Source organism: Cryptomeria japonica, chromosome 2 (assembly GCF_030272615.1).
Source record: "Cryptomeria japonica chromosome 2, Sugi_1.0, whole genome shotgun sequence".
Lineage (NCBI taxonomy): Eukaryota > Viridiplantae > Streptophyta > Pinopsida > Cupressales > Cupressaceae > Cryptomeria > Cryptomeria japonica.
The window spans coordinates 514,352,228-514,372,277 of record NC_081406.1 but is presented as its reverse complement, the minus strand read 5'-3'; positions in this window follow the sequence as shown (position 1 = coordinate 514,372,277).

Genomic DNA, 20,050 nt, shown 5'->3' with positions numbered 1-20,050 from the left:
AACTGAGCACCCTAGAAAGGTCTTGCAATATTATCAACAATGTTTAGAGGTACAAAACTCTCTGTTGAGTTAATTACATTTGCTATCCCATTTGTTGTAGAAGGAGGAGATGGAGTAGATTGATAAAAGGAGTATTTATGGTAATCAGTCACAAAGTCCTTGCAGACCCTAACAACTTCAATGCCCGAACCTTGACACTGCGAATTAAAATGACCCAATTTATCTATACGGTCATCAATATCTCTAGTACCCTATATGCAAATGTCTTGATTCCATTTCCCTATGGAGGAAGTCATTATAATGGACTTGGGAACTGGCTTTGTGAGGTTTAGCAGTAAGCATACCCTGATAGTTAAATGGGCCAGTTCATATGGGATAAGATCATGCTTGATAAAAATACCCATTTGGTTAGCCAAAATTTCCACAATATCTGGATCATGATATTCAAGAGGGAGCTCTAGGAGAGTAATCCAAAAAGTCATGAAAAGAGGGGGAACTGACTCCATGCTAAAATTTGGAACCCACACAAAAGTGATAATACCAATACCCTTACAGAACCATCCCTTAAATCTATGAACACAATTTCTATATTCTTTAGAATAAAAAATGGCAATAAAAAAGAGAGACTGCTTATCCATCAAAAAAAAATCCTTCAAGCGCAACCAATTCTGTTTAGCCCATAATGAAAGTTGCATAAAGGAAATAGTAGAATGAAGTTTACCAATGAGGGTTGTGGCATGTAGCAGATCTATTTGAGGCTGAATAAGGTGGTCCGGCAAAATGATCTTATACACACCTTCAGATTTGCCTGATTTTTCAGTGTTAGCAGCAATCTTGTTGTTTGACGAGACAGGAGCCCGACTACCCTCTTTAGTTGTTTCATTTAGACATTTCCCATTACCTTCTGCATCTGAGTTAAGTGCTTGTGGATTAGGAAGTAATGTGGAAGGGGTTTTCTTTCTCTAGCTCTGTGTAATTTGTTTTGGTTTGAAGGGTGCTCCTTGACACAAGTTGTTTATTGGGAGTTTGTTTGGGGTTGAAAGGAATTTTGGGTTTATCAACTGGGTATTGTTTGGCCAAGTCACATATGATGGAAGATTAGTAGGATTAGCCTGCGATTCAGATAAAGAATGATGTGAGAATGGTGGTGTCCCCTCACAAATGTCAAATGAGGGTTCTGGTGTTTGATCTGGTTGGCATGCAAATCGATGTCGTAGGAATCTTCTTTCTCTCCCCTTATCCTAATGCCTGCCTGGAAACCGCTAGACTCCATCAAAAGTGCATCTATTCTTTGATATATCATCATGTAGCTACCACGTAATCTACCTAAATCCCATAGGTGCAGGTCCTAGTAACACTGGTTGCATGTTTTGCTGCATCACTCTGAGTTACTCAATGCTCAACTTCCTCTCATGGTTTACCCTTGATTTTTCCAATTTCCTATTATATTGCTATTGGTGCTTAATGGCTTCTCTAGTTCAGTTTTTTGTGCCTTCATCGCTAGTGCCAGGCTTTTGATAGACAATACAAATTATTATCTTCTGAATGTCACAATAAATCAATGTCTTTCTTCTTCTCTTTCCTTTGTCTTCTTGTCATGCCACCTCACTCTTCAAGTCCTGGTGCCACTTCTATTGAACCTGAGTCTCAGTAGATCAGCCCTCAAATTAGGGCTTGTAATACTTGAAATAAAACAAACCCTAAATAGGGTTAGCAAAATCTCTCAAATGAGGGTGCTTCTGAAGCTCCAAAAATAATAAAAATGAAAGTGCCGCCTCTTGGATGCTTCTAACCAGCCTTTACTTATTGTAGATGGGTGTCTGAAAATCTTGATTTGCACGCTTGAGAACAAAGAATAGGATCGATCTCCCACCTGATATATTTCTCAATCCTTTTTTTGGCTCTCTCTTACTAATTGTTTGTTTGCAGCATGTGGTGAAATTACAGAGAAGGCTTGATCATTCTAGATTATTTTGGACACCATTAATAATTTGATTACAGGATCCTTTAGGGTTAAGTCACTTTTGGATTTTGGGTTTAAAATGGACATGCATTCATGACACTTCAGTTTGGTGCTTAAAATTAACATTGGTTAAAATTGGCATGCATGTATAATACTTCACCTTTTGGTGCTTAAAATCAACAATTGTTAAAATGGACTTGCATGCACAATCTCACACTTTAGCTTTTGGTGCTTAAAATTAACATTGGTTAAAATTGACATGCATGTATAACACTTTGATTTGGGCTTAAAGTCAACAATGGTTAAAATTGAAATGCATTCCTTCACATTTCAATCTAGTGTTTAAAATGGACATGCACATGCATATTCAACACCTCAATTTGGGCTATAAAATGAACGTGAATCAGGCTGCATTAGATTAAATCATATTTGATTTTCTTAAGGTAAAGAATTTTTATCGTGTTTGGGGTGGACCTACTATTGCATTAACTAACTTTCCACCCGCCTTCGGGGTCTTGGGAGAAAGGAAGGAGGTGACAACGACATCCAATTTTATTTTATTCCACGTAGTGAGGGGTATCTTTGACGGGGGATTTCGTCACCCCACAGAGATACTTCGAATTGGGATGCGTTGGGAATATCATCTCTCCCAACATACTCTCGAGTGGGTTTTTCGAGCCGCTATATAAATATATTGGTTAGGCAGCTAGAGTGTTGAGTGAATTCGATGTATGTGGGGGCCTTCCCTGCACTGATAAGCTCAACTAAAGTCTTAAGTGGCTTTCTCTAAGAATTTATTGTTGGATTAGGACCCCTCAAAACCTTATACTACGAACCAATTCAGTGGCCCAAAATCCTACATTCAATGATTTTGGGAGTGTGGATCGTACCCCATATATACCCCTCATGTACCTTACATTATGAGATAGAAATCCCTTGGTGATAAGATCTTTGGGGTAAGAGAGACTGGCATGCCTGAGAAGTGTGTGCTGTGGAGTGGAGCCAGTGCTGCCAGACTCTCTATCTATTCGTCTTGTTTCAGTATTTTGCTGCAGGGGCCTCATTGAATGGTGTCCACTTTCCAACCTAAGATTGTATTTTGTTCTTTTATATGTATCATTGTATCAGACCAGTATTGAGTCGGTTCTTTGGGCTATTTCAGGCCCTATCCTGCGTATCTCTGAATTCTTTAAGATTGTTTGAAAAAATAGTTTAGTCAGCTATATTTACCTCCAAACAATTGTTCCCAGACTTGAAGAAACCATGAAACTTGTCCTATACACAGAATTACTGAAAACAAAGTCCATTTTTGAAACATCAAAACTCAAAGGTTTATACACTTGTGACCCTAGGAAGTCCTTACATAGTTCTCATTTATGTCCTTGCTATCATCATAAGTCCTTGCTGCATCATAAGTCTTTGTATATTCCTCACTTACATCCTTACTATCATCCTAAGTCCTTGCATAGGTCATTATCGTCCATAGTTGTTGCATAGTCCTCATTTACATCCTCATTATCATCCTCATATGCATCCTTGTCTAAACTTCATATACGTCTATCTTACTCCATCGTCATTTGCATAATCATCCTATAAATTCATACCCCAAATGTCCAAATCACAATCAAAGGATCAATCAAACTCAACCTCAACTCAAACAAGTTGGTCAAGTTCAATCAAACATTATCACATTCAAAGAAATGGAGAAAACATCTTACATGTTGTGATCCTAGGTCCAAACCAAACAAGAAAACATCATGGATTGGAATTATACATTTCGTAGTGAAGGTGGAGGATTCATCCCTTCCATTCCTATTCCATTGCCATCCATAAAAACCTTAGCTCAACAAATCAAAACTTTGTAGCAACAAGTGACTGACATGACTAGTCCTAAAAACCATAGGGGTTGGTTAGAAACAATGATAACAGAAGTGATGGCCACAAGGGGATCAGTATTAGACCAACCTTCTTATTCTTGTGAGACCATTCAAACATGCCAACCTTCACTCTTCAACAAAATCGATCCTACCCCAGTTCAACCAACATTAGAGTCACGTAAACCTTCTTTTTCTTTAAACCCATTATATCAATCAAATCAACCCAACATTCAAAGCACCTCTTTCAACCAAAGTCCAAATCAAAATTCACACCAACCCAACATTCAAAGCACCCCTTTCAACCAAAATCAAACCCTATTCAACCAAAGTCCAAATCAAAATTCACATCGACCTAGAATTCAAACCTCTTTGAACTAAAATCAAACCCCTTTCAACCAAAGTCCAAATCAAAATTCATTCAACCAAGATCAAATATCTTTCACCCAAAATCATACTCCATTCAACCAAAATCAAATCCCTTTCAACTAAAACCCAAATCAACCATATCTATCCACTATTTCATCATCCCCTAAAGTCACACAAGACCAATCCATGCGATCTCTATCTAATAACACAACCTCCCAATGGCTATCCATCGTACAAATCCAATCTAATTCAAGTCATGATTCAAAGGATCTCATTCAAAATCCTTCTTCATCAGGCCAAAATGTTGAAACATTCCAACAATCTCTGATGCATTTCCAAAAACCTTCCCTGTGTCAAGAGGATGATCCAAAATCAAAAGAAATGAACCTTGAAACAAATAAAGATCAAGAACAACCACTTTAATCTTACCGAATTTTTTATCAAGATCCCACCAACCAAGAATCTTATGATGATCCCCTCACTCTTTTCTATTCCATTCATAATCAAACCCTTCCATCTCAAGAACAAAGTGTCCTTTCAAGTCCCATTCAACATCCACCTCCTAAGCAAGATAAAGATATCCCTTCCATCCTCCCTAATAATCCCTTTACAAACCAAGATCAAATCATACCTTTACCTTCATGCCCTAAACAAGATCCCATTATTTCTCCAAATCCTGATCAAGATCCCTCCATCCCTTCATCTCCATGTCAAAATCCTCCATGTTCTTCATAATATTCCCTCTCAAACAAACTTATCATTTCATCTAGTGATCCTAATCCCTCTACACAAGTTGTTCATGAACCCCTTATCAATGAAATCACCAATCCAGATCATACTAGATAGAGCAACTTGTCAACAATTGTATGTGTGCCATCATAAAATGCTAATGTAGGGACAAAAACAAGCATAACACCCGCTCATGTCACAACTTTAGAACTAGAATCAATTTTCCTCATATACCCACACTTGAAAGACTGGGGGCAAGAGAATCTACCACGGTTGGATTGCTTTGAAAATGATAACGTTGTAGCTGAATTCATGGGTTCTAGAGCTAGATTTCCATTTGATGATCCACAGAATCCAAAAACTAAGAAAATAAACATTGGAGATATTGAACATGTACACTTAGCTAAGTCCTTATATCCTATTGGAAAAGACATCTTTATCCAACTCTTCAAACAAAGGCCAATGAACTATCTACACAAAACTCTCTGACCCTATGAACAACATGCACCTTAAATGATATTATACTTAAGGGTTGGGTTAGTTTAGGTTTTACTTTCCACATTGCATATCATATTATTCAAAGCACTGCATTACATATAGTTTCTTTTGTAAATGCATCACATTCTCAAAAGTTTCTGCATTTTCATATAGCAGCACCAATAAAACAAGACAATTGTCCAAGTTTCTCATTCATTTGCATTCAAGAGAAGCAAGGGTCATCTCCTTTCTTATATATTTGGACATGAAGTCTTTGAGGTTCTAAGGTCATTCATTTTCAACATTACCCTATGACGACGCTTTACTTATGGTTGGGTAGTGATTTCACTATTTGAGACTTGTTAACCCAAAATCTATCAATTCCTATATCTCAAACATGTTAAGAAAATCTCTAATTCATTCTAGACACTTAATTGATCATATGACTATTGAAAAATCTAAAAATCTACTTTAGTGCCACTATAATTGTCACACCCAAGTAGGTTTCATTACTTACAAGTCAAGACAAGAAAATAAAAAGAAAAAGAGCTATGCCAAATTCATCTCGAGGCAAAAGAGAAATGATATATAACTGAAATATCATGCATATGAGTGCAATAAAAATCTTGACTATGGGAACATGCAAGTAACTCCATCAGAGCTATGAATGCCTATTGGCAATGGAGCAATATTTGAGAAATTACAGTCTATAACCTCATCGGAGCTCTCAAGGCTTACTGCTAGTGAGGCTCTATTCGGGATGCTTTTGAAGTTAAGATAATCCATATAGCTAGTCATATAGGATGATAAGGATCTTTAGTGAACACAAGAGAAGGAATTAACTCATCTGCACACACATGGGCAAAAGAAGATTAAAGTTTCAAGAACCAGTGGGGAAGTTTTCTGCATCTCCATTTGTAAATCCTAGTCACTAAGTGTGTTAATTTGGATGTTCCAAGGGACCTTAGGGATCGATTGACTGCTTATCTATGAAATTTTGTGCACCTCCATTTCAATTGGTCTATTACAAATTCTAAAACAAACACAATCAACCTTGTTCGAATAGGAAAGACATCTTCATCATGCATATTGCATTAACATAGGTCATTTCAAAAAGTCCTGAAAAATCATAAAAATCATATAACATCCTTCAACAAAATCCAAAAACAATAAAAAACATAAAATCCAAAAATAGTGAAAAACTCAAAATTCCAAAAACAGTGAAAAACTTAAAATACCAAAAACATCCATATAACATCCTGAAAAAATCAACCAAAAACATTCAAATACAATCCTAAAAAAATCAATCAAAAAAATTCAAATATCGATCTACATAATCCAAAAACATCGAAAAAGCTCTTGGAAAAGAACTAAAAATAAAAAATCAATGAATCAGAAAAACTTGCAATAAAATGTCTCGCGAGAAACAAATACCCTAGCAGATATCCAGGAAACACTTCGCACGAAGTTAACAAAGGATACAACTATCCAGTCAAACATCTGCAATCAACTGATCAAACTGTCTTATCAATCGTATCATATCCATATCAAGTGATCATTATCTTGTCTTAAACAGAAGAGGATACACTTGAAATCAGACAGGTTAGTCTTAACGGGGTCCACAACTTTCTAAGATTAGACATTACCAACCATCACATCAAGGAACTGGGAACAAAGGCACAAGGTCAGTATAGCTGCTGAATTTTGTCCAGGTCAGTCTTTATCTTTTATCATTTGGTGACAAATTATGTTCCTATGCTACTCAGGGATGTCCACAAGTGACTAGAGGAGCCATGATGGGCATTATCTTTTTCTTTGTTTGTTGCTTGTCTACTACGTGTTTGTTTCTTCAATGAGATATCTTTGCATCTTGGTTCCTTATACCCTGATGTGCTAAGCTTCATTTTTCAATAATAAGGCTCAGTGATGAATATATATTGCGCAATAAATAATGACATAGGTTCATGAATCAATCATTCTCATTCTCATCCCATCTGCTTATTGCTAGTTTGCTGATTTTTTTCTCATCATCTCTTTCTAAATCATTTTTATCATCTAACATTATTCTATTTCATTCTAAGGTTTATTCTATCATATTCTATCTTAATATCATCTTCACATCACCTATCTCTATCTCTAATCCTCTTACCATTCTTCTATCTTTCATCTCACATTCTTCTTTTTTCGAGAAATCATTCATGTCTTTAATGCACAAACAATCTCTCGAGGGGGCATTACACCCTAAGTATCATCGGGGCATACTAGGGCATAATTTTTCATTTTCTTTGAAACAATGTCGTTCTAACTTTGTCTCAAAGAGGGGCAAATGTAGATACCTAAAAATATCTCATTGATCATGTATTAATTATTCCTCTAATTGATTAAATAATTCTTTAATTCTTTAATTAATTTAATTAATCTTATTCTTCTAATTTCATATTTCCTCATCATCTTACTAATTATTCTATTTTTATTCTTTCATCATTTAATCATTTTAACTATTTTCTAATGTTAATTAAATATTTATTATTTAGTTATATTCAATTTCTAAATAATTAAATAGTTTCTTTAAATTTTTAATTAGCTAATTAATTCTGATTTTTAATCCCCAATTTAAATAATCTTTATTATTTAAATAAATTCAATTTCAATTTCTATCTCTTTGATCAACTAATCATTCAACCCTCTTCTAAATATTAATTAAATATTTATTATTTAATTAATTATGATTTAATCCTTTAAATTAAATAGTCTTTATTATTTAATTAAATTCCATTTCTAAATAATTAAATAGTTTCTTTAAATTATTTAATTAACTAATTAATTCTTTCATTTCCAAATCCCCAAATTCTAATTTCATTGAAATAATCTTTATTATTTAAATAAATTACTATTTATTCAATTTCTATCTTTCTAATCATCTAATCATTAACCCTTTTCTAAATATTAATTAAATGTTTATTATTTAATTAATTGTAATTTAATCATTTAAATTAAATAATATTTATTATTTAATTAAATTTCATTTCTACATAATTAAATAGTTTCTTTAAATTATTTAATTAACTAATTAATTCGACCATTTCCAAATCCCCAAATCCTCAAATTCTAATTTTATTTAATTTTTTATTTCTTCTAATTTCTTCTAAATTCAAATACATGTGCATGATTTCAAAAACCAAATTGAAAATCAAAGTGAAGTTCTAAATATATTCAAATACTAAATTGAATTTAAGATAAATTTAATTATTTGAATAAATCTCATGCAAAGATTAAATTGAAAATTTAAGTTAAAGTGCAAGCACATGCTAAATTAATTAACTAATTTAATAAATTAATTAATTAATTCAATTATCTCTTCAATTCCTATTTCCATCTTTTAGTTAGCTTTTTCTAAATAAAGCTTTCTTTGTCATCAATTAATTAATTAAATCATTATCTCTCCAATCTCTATTTCAATCCTTTAGTTCTCTTGGTCATCTTCTTTATTTCCTCCAATCGTTCTTTTTCTTCTTTCAGTTAGCTTTTTCTCAATCAGTTGACTCAATTAATCTATTTAATCTATTCTGTTTCACCTCCAAGTCAGCAGTTCAACTATCAATCAGCATGTGATCTCACCTAAGTTCCACCTTTTGATCAATCTGTTCCACCTTTCAATCAATCTTCTCCAAAAATCTATAAATTGAGCATTCAATCCTCACAATTCCTCACAATCACGAACTTTGAATCTTTGTGTCACTTGCAAGTTACCACCACAATATCTGAGAGCCATCATACCATAGAGAAGAGAAGAGCAATGGAAGCTATATGCAATCTTGGAATAGGGAGTTTCATTGAATGATTTTAATTCCTATTTGTTTGATATTGTATTATTTCATTGTCTGTTTGTTAGAATTCTTTCATTAGATAGGGATTCATGATTTCCCTTTTCTCGTAATTGAATACTTGTTTTTAAGATGAATTTAATAACATCAAAATAGGTTTTATAAATCAAATCAATTAAAAACTCCCTATTTCGTGGTTGCGTATAAGTTTCATTGCTCTTCTCTTCTCTGTGGTATGATGGCTCTCATCTTAGATATTGCACTGGTAACCTGCAAGTGACACAAAGATTCAAAGTTTGTGATTTTTGAAAATGGAGATTGGATGCTTAATTTATAGATTTTTGGAGAAGAATGATTGAAAGGTGGAATAGATTGATCAAGAGGTGGAGCTTAGGTGAGCTCACATGAAAATTGATAGTTGAACTGCTGACTTGGAGGTGAAACAGAATAGATTAAATAGATTAATTGAGTCAACTGATTGAGAAAAAGCTAATTGAAGGAAGAAAAAGAATGATTGGAGGAAATAAAGAAGATGACCAAGATAACTAAAAGATTGAAATAGAGATTGGAGAGATAATGATTTAATTAATTAATTGATGACAAAGAAAGCTTTATTTAGAAAAAGCTAACTAAAAGATGGAAATAGGAATTGAAGAGATAATTGAACTAATTAATTAACTGATTGAATTAATTAATTTAGCATGTGCTTGCACTTTAACTTAGATTTTCAATTTAATCTTTGCATGAGATTTATTCAAATAATTGAATTTATCTTAAATTCAATTTAGCATTTGAATATATTTAGAACTTGACTTTGATTTTCAATTTGATTTTTGAAATCATGCACATGTAATTGAATTTAGAAAAAAATAGAAAAAATAAGAAATTAAATGAAAATAGAATTTGGGGATTTGGAAATGGAAGAATTAATTAGTTAATTAAATAATTTAAAGAAACTATTTAATTATGCTAGATATGGACTTTAATTAAATTATTAAGATTATTCAATTTAAAGGATAAAATCACAATTAATTAAATAATAAATAATTAATTAATAAAAAGGGTTAATGATTAGATGGTGATAGGATTGAGATAAAAATCAAGAATTAATTTATTTAAATAATAAAGATTATTTAAATTGGGGAATTAATCACAATTAATTAAATAATAAATATTTAATTAACATTAGAAAATGATTAAAATGATTAAATGATGATAGAATGGGAAATAGAATAATTAGTAAGATGGTGAGGAAATATGAAATTAGAAGAATAATATTAATTAACTTAATTAAACAATTAAAGAATTATTTAATTAATTAGATGAATAATTAGTATATGATCAATGAGACATTTTTAGCTGTCTAGACTACTTATTGTTTATCATGTTTACTTATTGCTTAGCCAGTTGACCTCAGTATCCTAGTCTACTTATTACCAGTGGGCTGAATACTTAAGAGATGATGTTGCCTACAATGACAACCATATTATTCACCGGTTATGCAAAACTGCATCAAAATGCCAACAAGAGCATGCATCAAAATATGAACTATGATCCATAAATAGAAAAGTTATGAGCTCATGGGGAGGACAAAAGAGAGAAGATGGCCATCACAAGTTAGCAAGTTGCATTATGCTAGTTGATCCATGAGAAGAAGAGCAAGAGAGGTCATGGAATTGATAGGCTATCAACTTGTGTTTTGCTAGGTGACCCATGAGAACATGAATACTCATGGGACAATAAATTGTGTTATATTGTGTGATTCATGTAAAGAAGGAGAGTTAGAATAGTCTAGCAAGCTTCGTTATGCTAGTTCCACTCATCTTGAAAAATAAGAAGCTGAAAGGTCTAGCAAGCTATTTTATGCTAGTCAGCTCACCTTGCTAGATATATCACTGTCTGGTTTCAAAAGTTAAGCATCTCATCTAAGAGTTATGTCTATTTTCAAGCATGCAACAACCTGTATAATACATGTAATAAAAATAAATATTTCTAGTTTCGAGAATGTATACCTTATATAAGACATATAAAAGGGTCGTGTTTGGTTTCAAGAATGAAGAATCTCATATAAGAGTTAGGTTTGGTTTTGAGAATGTACACCCCATATAAGACATGCAAAATCAAAAGTATAGTACAAAGAGGATGATATGTACATGCCCCCTAAGATGTCAACATAAAATTATGTTGATGTCTTAAGGAAGCTTGAAACAATGAGACACACCTTCAACACCAAGGAGATATCTTTTAGGAAACGATTTATATAAATCTAAGATAAAGAGCTATGACTCTTATAAGAAAGGAAACAGTAGTTGTAAAAGATCTATCTTGCAACAAGTGTAAAGGGAATACTTTGGAGGAGAAGGATGAAGAGATCTTTTGTCAAAATAAATCTACCTCCAAGAGGAGATTTTCAAGAAAAATAACATCATTGACCAAAATGGAGGAGAACAAGAATTCATGCCTTCCCCCAATTGCTAGGTAAAGGGATTCTTGATGAAGAATAACACACCTTTGACCTAAAGTGAGGGTTTTTTTATAATAGACATACATTTTCAAGTGAAGAAGAGGTTGTATATAAGCATAAACACCTCTTGCATAAGAAATAATCCTTGAGAAAATAAACAAATTCGCACAATGAATAACATCATATCATAAGAAAACACCACTCAACAAAGGAAAATTGGAACCTTAGAAAGGACAGGAGAAATCAATGCCCCCCAAGCATAGGGACAAAGAGAACTATTACACAACCTCTAAAGAGAAATTATGCATAAAAGATCTAACACCGCAAGGAAAGGAAAGGTCCTAAGAAAGGAACATACACGTACTCACATGAAGGAAAAGCCAATAAAAGAAAAGACATCAATATATGAAAAATTCAACTCAAAAGAGGAGGTAATATTCAAAACGAGATAGGATTGAATATGCTATCCTTTCTCCTAAAGTGAGGAGACAAGGAAGAATTACAATGTTGTCCAAGTATGATTTAAAAATTAAGATGTATCACCATACATGACAAAGAGACCCAAATATGGTTAAAATTACTAGTGTCATAGGGTGAGGAGCAACATAATAAGGTGAATGGAGTGCTAAAGCACTACCTCTTCATTGAGAAAAAGTACAATATCAACTGTAAGAGCTACGGAAGCCTAATCATATTAGTCTTGAATAAATTATTCTTAAGAGAAAGAGAATGACAATGATGAAAAAGACAATGCACATTACCATCTTTATTATTAAAATAATTAATATGTTTGACAAAAAGAAATGGAACATTCTTATCATATTTCAATGTCCAAAAGACTCTTGTAGCTAATTTTTCTTTAGTGTCAACATGGGTAGGTCTTATGTCTTGATATGTTAGACAAGGTGTGCTAGTAAAAGAAGAAGAAGAATTTTTTTCTTGAGGCATAAGAATTGGTAAGTAAGGAGGAGGATGATTTTATGGGTGATATTTTCTATGCCTTTGAAATTTAAGGATATAATCCATACGTGAATGATGAGGATATCCTAAACCTTCTATACTAGCTTGTAAAGGAGGGTTTATAGGGGTCCTTTGATTCCTTATTCATATTTTCCAAGTCCTTTTCCACTATAACCTTGTTTTGAGTTTATATTATAACCAATCCTATAATAATTTTTCAATTGCAAAGAAGAAGGACAAATATTATGATTTTTTTTTTTTAAATTGTAGTGTAAGGACACATAGAGGAGTCAAAGGGAAAATTAGATGATGAAGGGATATCCCTTGTGGTAAAATTCTCCTTTCTATCATCATTCATGTCCCTTTTGATAGGTTGGGAAGTAGGGTTCTTATTATCTAAAGCTTCATCTTTTCTTAATGTTAAATGTGAGGAGAAAGATCATGAATAAATGGACAACATCAACTTGCCTACAAATATGTTGATGATTGAGATAAGCTCTAGGAGAATAAGGAAGATATAATTAGATTGGTATACTATCATTTTTATCTTACCTCCCTTTCACCAAAGTATCTTTATAGGAAAAGGATTGTGTTGTGTTTCTCTTCAATGCGTCCTCTCCATTAGAGAGATCATTGATAGGAGTATTGGCTATTTCCCCATGAATAAAAGGTATTTTAGGAGGGGTACACAAACTTGTTAATGCTTCATCTCTAGGAGGAATACTATGTATGAAGGGTAAAGTGACACTAAGGAAGGTGTTTATGATATCATCCTATTCCTCTAGGATATCCTTGTGAGAGGGGGACTTTTTATGAGGAATATCAACATCATTCATCAAATCTTTCCTTAGGAGAGAGAGTTTTAAAAGAAGTGTTAATAATCTCTTATTCCACTAAAGTGTCCTCATAGGTAGGAGAGTCCTTAGGATAGGGTAAATCATAGCTAGTTATGAAAGAAAAACATGAACTATCATCATATGCATAAAAGGGAACATTATGGAGATCTTAAATTAAATTTTGAATTGAATTAGAAAAGCAAGTTAACAAATCCATTTATCAAATCTATAAAGCAATGTTCACTCAATGTGTTAGGAGTGTAAAATTTTGATGTTTTCCTTACCTTTTATCCTCCTCGGTTTCCTCTAGGATAGGTTTTTTCCCAAATTTTTGAATAGGATCTGGACTTGCATTCTAATTCATTGTTGACTAGCTATGGCAGGTTGTAGTTTTTTAAGTTGTGTCTCAGAGGGTCCTCTTTTGTTATTTGATCGGCCCCATCCACTACAAGTATCATAATATACCAGTAAGTATTTTAGAGGGACCATGAATGATTTTTTCTAAAGTCTCCCAAATCTCTATTTCCCTAGGCACTTATGTCTCTCATGACCAACTTACCCTCAAGTCATAAGCCACGTGCTGGAAATTTCTACTTAAGTGAGGATGTGTGTTACCCTGCATGGCCTTTGTTAGCAAAGAAAAGATGATGCGAGATGGCGAGGGGCTTAGTTTTATGGATATTTTGTGCTTTTATCGTGACCCTGCAAGGTCCATCTAGTAGTTAAAATAGTGTCACGGGGTGGCGAGATTGATGTGAATAATGAAGAAAACTTTACCCGACGAAAATTCTTCAACAAGCAAATGTGTTTCGTAGGGCAGCAAGATGTGTGTATTATGCAATAAAATTGGCTGACCCATATCCCCTTGAGGTTTGACCAAAGGCAAAAGGCATACCGCAAGCTAGTGGGATAGGGTATAATGAAAGTGTAAAGTGATCACCCTCGTGGCCGCATGTGGTTATGTCAAAAGGAGAAGTTATGCTAGAGGGTAGAAGGATAAAGCTAAAATAGAGAAAGAGGATGGTTTCCCCTGTGAACCCACAAGGATAAAATACAAGGGGAAATCATCTTGTCAACTAGTGAGGTAGGAAGACATAAAAGATAAAGTGTCCTTGATACCCCACAAGCCAAGAACAGAGGATATGGTGATCCCATGGGCTAGTGGGATAAAGAAAGTGACAAAGGGAAAGATAGCTCCTGCTACCCCACAAGGGAGGAATAAAGAGAAAAATGGTCTTATGGGCTAGCGAGATGAGTTATAACTAAACAAAAAATGTCCCCCACTATCCCATGGGGTCAAATTTAAAATAAAAAAGGTAGAAAAGGCCAAACTATAGAAGATGGTGAAAAATAAAAGAAGGTGGTGGCAAAAATTAAAAGGCGACGCATCACTCGTCAAAGGGGATTGAAACATGATTAGGGTTGTCCATATTTGAATCAATGATGGAGTTCAAATCTCAAGATTACCAACTCTTGGGGCTTGCACGAAGGAATTAATGGCAAATGCATTTCAGCCCTTCTGTAGGAAATAAAACCAGATTTTGCCACTCATTTGTGCACCCTGCATTCAAGTATTCAAGAAAAGAGTGATCCCGAGAAACCTAGAGTGAATTATAGGAAGTTAGTTTTGCATGTGAAATGTAAGAAGCCAAGTAAGTAATTGACTAACCTGTGACTCTTTGTTTTGTGTTGAAAGATCATAGAGTGTCATAGGGTTTGTAATTTGATATCAAAGGTGGAGGTGAAAACTAGGCCATCTATCCCTGACAATATATTTAATTGGAAAATTTTCAATGATGAAGATGATCTAGTCAAGTTTCTCCATTGTATTGATGAATATGAAAGCCAAGAGATAGATTTCAATTCTTTTGTGGAAGATAATGATTGCAAGAATACAATGCTTGGGAATTAAGTTGTTCATTTAAAAGCTAACAAAATCCTAAAGGGGATAGTAGCATTAGAGAGTGTTTGATAGCAATAATAGTCAAGCTATGAAACCATCTCCAGTAGATAAAGAACTTAGAAGAAGTAACTTGGGGACTGATTCATCCCCTAGAAGGTTTACTTTGGTAAGAAAATTAGCTTGTAGATTAGGATGTCGACAGCCTTATTGAGAAAGTATAAGCATGTTTTTGCTTGGTCATATGATGATCTGAAGGCTTATAGAGAAGACTTCTTCCAACATAAAATTCTTTTGGACCCCAATGCAAAATATTTTAGGCAAAAGAAAAGACCAATCAATCCCATCCTCAGACCAAAAATGCAAGAAGAACTCATGGAGCTTAGAGATGGCAGAATTATCAAGTAGATTAGACATTCCACTTGGGTATCTAACTTGGTTCTTGTCAAAAGAAAAATGGAGATATAAGGCTCCAAGTGGATTTCAGGAACTTGAATATGTCTTCACTTAAGGACAACTATCCACTTCCAAATATGGAGGCCATGGTACAAAAGGTGTCTATCTGTGAGTTTCTATCAATGATGGATGGGTTTATAGGGTACAACTAGGTCAAAGTGAAAGAATCTGAGCAATACAAAACCACCTTCACTACTCCCTAGGGAACATATGTATATATAAGAATACCATTTGGATTAACCAATGCTAGAGAAAAAATTTAAAGGGCTATGGATGTGGCATTCCCAGATTCGATTGATATTATTATGGTAGTTTATCAAGATAATTTGATGACATTTTCTTAAAAAGAAGAGGAACATTTATTAGATTTGGAGAAGGTTTTTGCTAGGGCCCTAGAATATGGAATTTCTCTGAACCCCCAAAAATGCAATTTGTTATAACTAATGGTGAATTATTGGGCCATATAGTATCAAAAGGATGGAATTAGAATAGATCTAGAGAGGGTAGAGGCAATAGATAGGATACCCATCCCCAAAACTGTAAAGTCAATACATTCATTTTTTGGCTAGATTAACTTTGTCTGTAGATTCATCCCCAACTTTGCTAAGATTGTTAAGCCTATTTTTAAAATGTTTAAGAAGGGGGTCAAGATTGATTGCACTGTAGAAGCTTTGGATGCCTTTGTGGCTATCAAACGAGAAATCAAAGAGGCATCAATGTTGAAAGCACTTGATTTTAGTAAGCCTTTTTAAATCTTTTCAGTTGCCTCCTTTCATATAGTTGCAGTTGTGATGCTCCCAAAAAATAACGAAAAATATGAACAACCTATAGCCTTTTATATTAAGTCACTTCAAGCTACTGAACTAAAGTATGATTTGGTAGAAAAATAGGCCTATGCATTGGTAAAAGGAGTTAAAAGTTTTAGGCCTTACCTTGTAGGAGTAATGTTATAACATGTGTGCCCAATGCAATAGTGAAGGATATTTTTGTCCAATTTGAAGTGATAGGGAATATATGTAAATCGATAAAAAAAATTTAAGAGTTTAATATAGATATCTAGATTACAAAGTTGGTTAGAGGGAAAGATTTAACAAAACTTATGGAAGAAGAAAACTTGGAGGCTGCACAAGTGAATGCCTTGTCTACTTCAGAAGACAACATATGTAGCCTTCAATGCACCCCATGGTACACAAATATCATCTATTTTTTGAGGTATATTAAATGCCCAAATGATTTGACAAAAAATTAGAAAAGGACCCTGAAGCTGCAATCTCATAAATATGTTTTCATTAGTGGGATGTTTACTATAGGGACAAAGATTGCATTCTGTTATTCTATTTGGATGAACATCAAGCACAGGTAGTATTAAAAGACATGCATGCTGGAGTTTGTGGTGGTCTTTCACAGCAAACACTACAACCCATAAGGTTTTGAGGGCAGGTTATTTGTGGCCTACTTTGTTCAAGGATGTTCATGCTTATGTGAAGACATGTGAACCATGCCAAAAGCTTTTAGGTAAGTTAAAGTATTTAGGTGCGTTACCACTCAGACCTCTTCAAGTGAAAGCTCCATTTTATCAATAGGGTGTTGATTTTATTGGTAAAATAATTGAGAAATCAAGTGGTGGGAAAAAGTGGGTCCTTGTGGCAATAGACTATTTAACAAATGGGTGAAAGTTATCCCAACTAGGCAAGCAACTAGTAGGCTTGTCAAAGATTTCTTGATAAGAAATATTATTATCAAATTTGGGGTACCAGTAAGGTTAATAATGGATAATGCCATGTGTTTCAAATATGAAGAGTACTAATTTATGCAAGTTATATGGTATAAGCATATCTTATACATCCCCATATCACCCACAAGGAAATGGACAAGCTGAAGTGAGTAATAAGAGTATCATGAAGATTATCAAGAGGACTCTTGAGAAGAATAAGAAGGCATGGAACTCAAAGTTAAAAATGGAAGTGTAGGTTAATAAGGTAACTATCAAGAAGGCTATTGGTAAATCACCTTTTGAGATAGTGTATGGGACAGAAGTAAGACTGCTAGTAAATAACCTATTGCATGTATATAGGTTCATCCATGAAAATGATCTAGATATGCCAAAGCCAATGAGAGAGAGGATGGATCAACTTGTTGAGCTGGATGAGGTAAAAAATGAAGCTCATGGGGCAGTAACAAAAAAAAAGTATTTGTTTGACAAGAAAGCATCAAACAGAAAGTTCAACATTAATGATCTAGTCCTTCAATGTGGAATGCATGAGGTCAGGACAAGGGTAATGTTACTACTTATCAAATTGCCATTAGTTTTATATACAAAGTCATTCTATATACTCTAGTTGGTTACCACTACCAAAATATTTAGTCAGTATGTATAGTCTAGTCGGTTACAAAAGGAAAACAGTCACAAAGCCCAGTATACACCGAGCTATCTACCGAGTGTTATTTCATGTCTACCGAGAAGTATAGATAATACACCAATTTGATATACACCGAGTGAAACGTGTTACCAGATTCATTGAACCTGGACACACATATGAAAATGTGTTACAAGATCGAGGCACATAGAACCGTTATCACATTGGAAATTGCACATATAGATTTTGTATAATTTTTAGGTCATCTAACCAATGAAATATTTTGCATGGTTATTTATTTGAGAAATCATGTTTGTAAGATTGAAGCAATGAATTAGATCATCAACATAAGAAATCTATTTATACAGCATGAATTTAGGGTTAGATATATGTGAATGAGAGAAATGTGTGTGCATATGTGTATGAAGCAAGACTTATGTGATACATGAGAAATCATAGAGTATTATGACTGTTTTAGAGACACGGAGGTCACCGAGAAGGTTATCAGAGAATAGTCAAAGAACAGAGTAAACAGAAGGGTTTACCAAGTTACTTTATGAGTTACCGAGGTATGCTATAGGCAAGGTAATCTTATTTTGAGCACATAGAATCTGATACAGCATTTCAGATGTTAAGTTGCAGATATTTGTAAAATCTTATTGTAATATTTTGAAGTTGTAAGAGAAACCTTTAACAGGGTAAAAGACTCTAATCAAGTCTATAAATTGTAAATCCTTTAACAAGGTGCAACATTTATATAGTGTTGTAAAATCCTTTAGCAAGGTAGATCTAATAGATCTTGTTACTCCTAATAGGGTAAGCTATTAGAAATAGCTAAATATGTAGCTCTAATCGAGCACTCTTTATTATTGCAGTAGTGAAGTTGTGGGTGCCATCCCCACCGCAGTTTTTCTCTCTAACCAAGAGTTTCTGCGTAACCAAAATATATGTGTTATGGAGTGAATCATGTATGATTGTTACTTATTTGTTTTAGCTTTATGTTATGTTACAACAGTTTTTGGTTTATGCATAACAGTAAAGATATTGTTGATAAAAGGATTTGAAGTATTGATTCACCCCTCCCCTTTCAGTACATTAGCTTTCCATATTGGGCCTAACAATTGGTATCAGAGCTTGAAGCTTGGAAAAGGGTTTAACTGCCTAAAGAGAAAGATCTTATTAGTGGAAGGCTACAAACAATCTCGGAGGATTGTGTATCTACAAGAAGAATTGGATCATGCTAATCAAGTGATTGTAGACATGCAAAGGCAAATGAAAAAATCTCTGAAAGTGAGAAGAAGATTATCTAATGATTTGCAGGACTCTCAAGAGTTAGTGGAACAAATTGAGACATCATCTAAGAACAGTATGTCTAAAGAGACTGAAGAAATGACTGGACAATTGAAAGAAAAGAACAAAGCACTAGCTGATCAACTAAGAGCAATGAAAAGAGAACATGAACATTTCAGTACACAAATGACTGAAAATCTTGATGCATTGAGGACAATCGAGGACAAAGTAAGAGATCTAGAAAGAGAGAAACAACAACTTGAAGCTTTAGTATCTAATAAGGATGATGAAATCATAAGGTTGACTGGGATTCAACAAAATATGACAGATCAACTAGGTTATGCACATCATGAAGCAAATCTGAAAGATGATGAGAATCAAGCATTGAAACTTGAAGTATCAAGGTTGAGCAATGAACTTGAAATAGAGAAGAAATCCAAGGAAACACTAAAGAAGAGTTATGAAGCATCAAAGATGTTGGATGAGAAACTGAACACAAGATGACCCTACAAAGAAGGAGGACTTGGTTACAAAGGAAAAGACTCTATTGA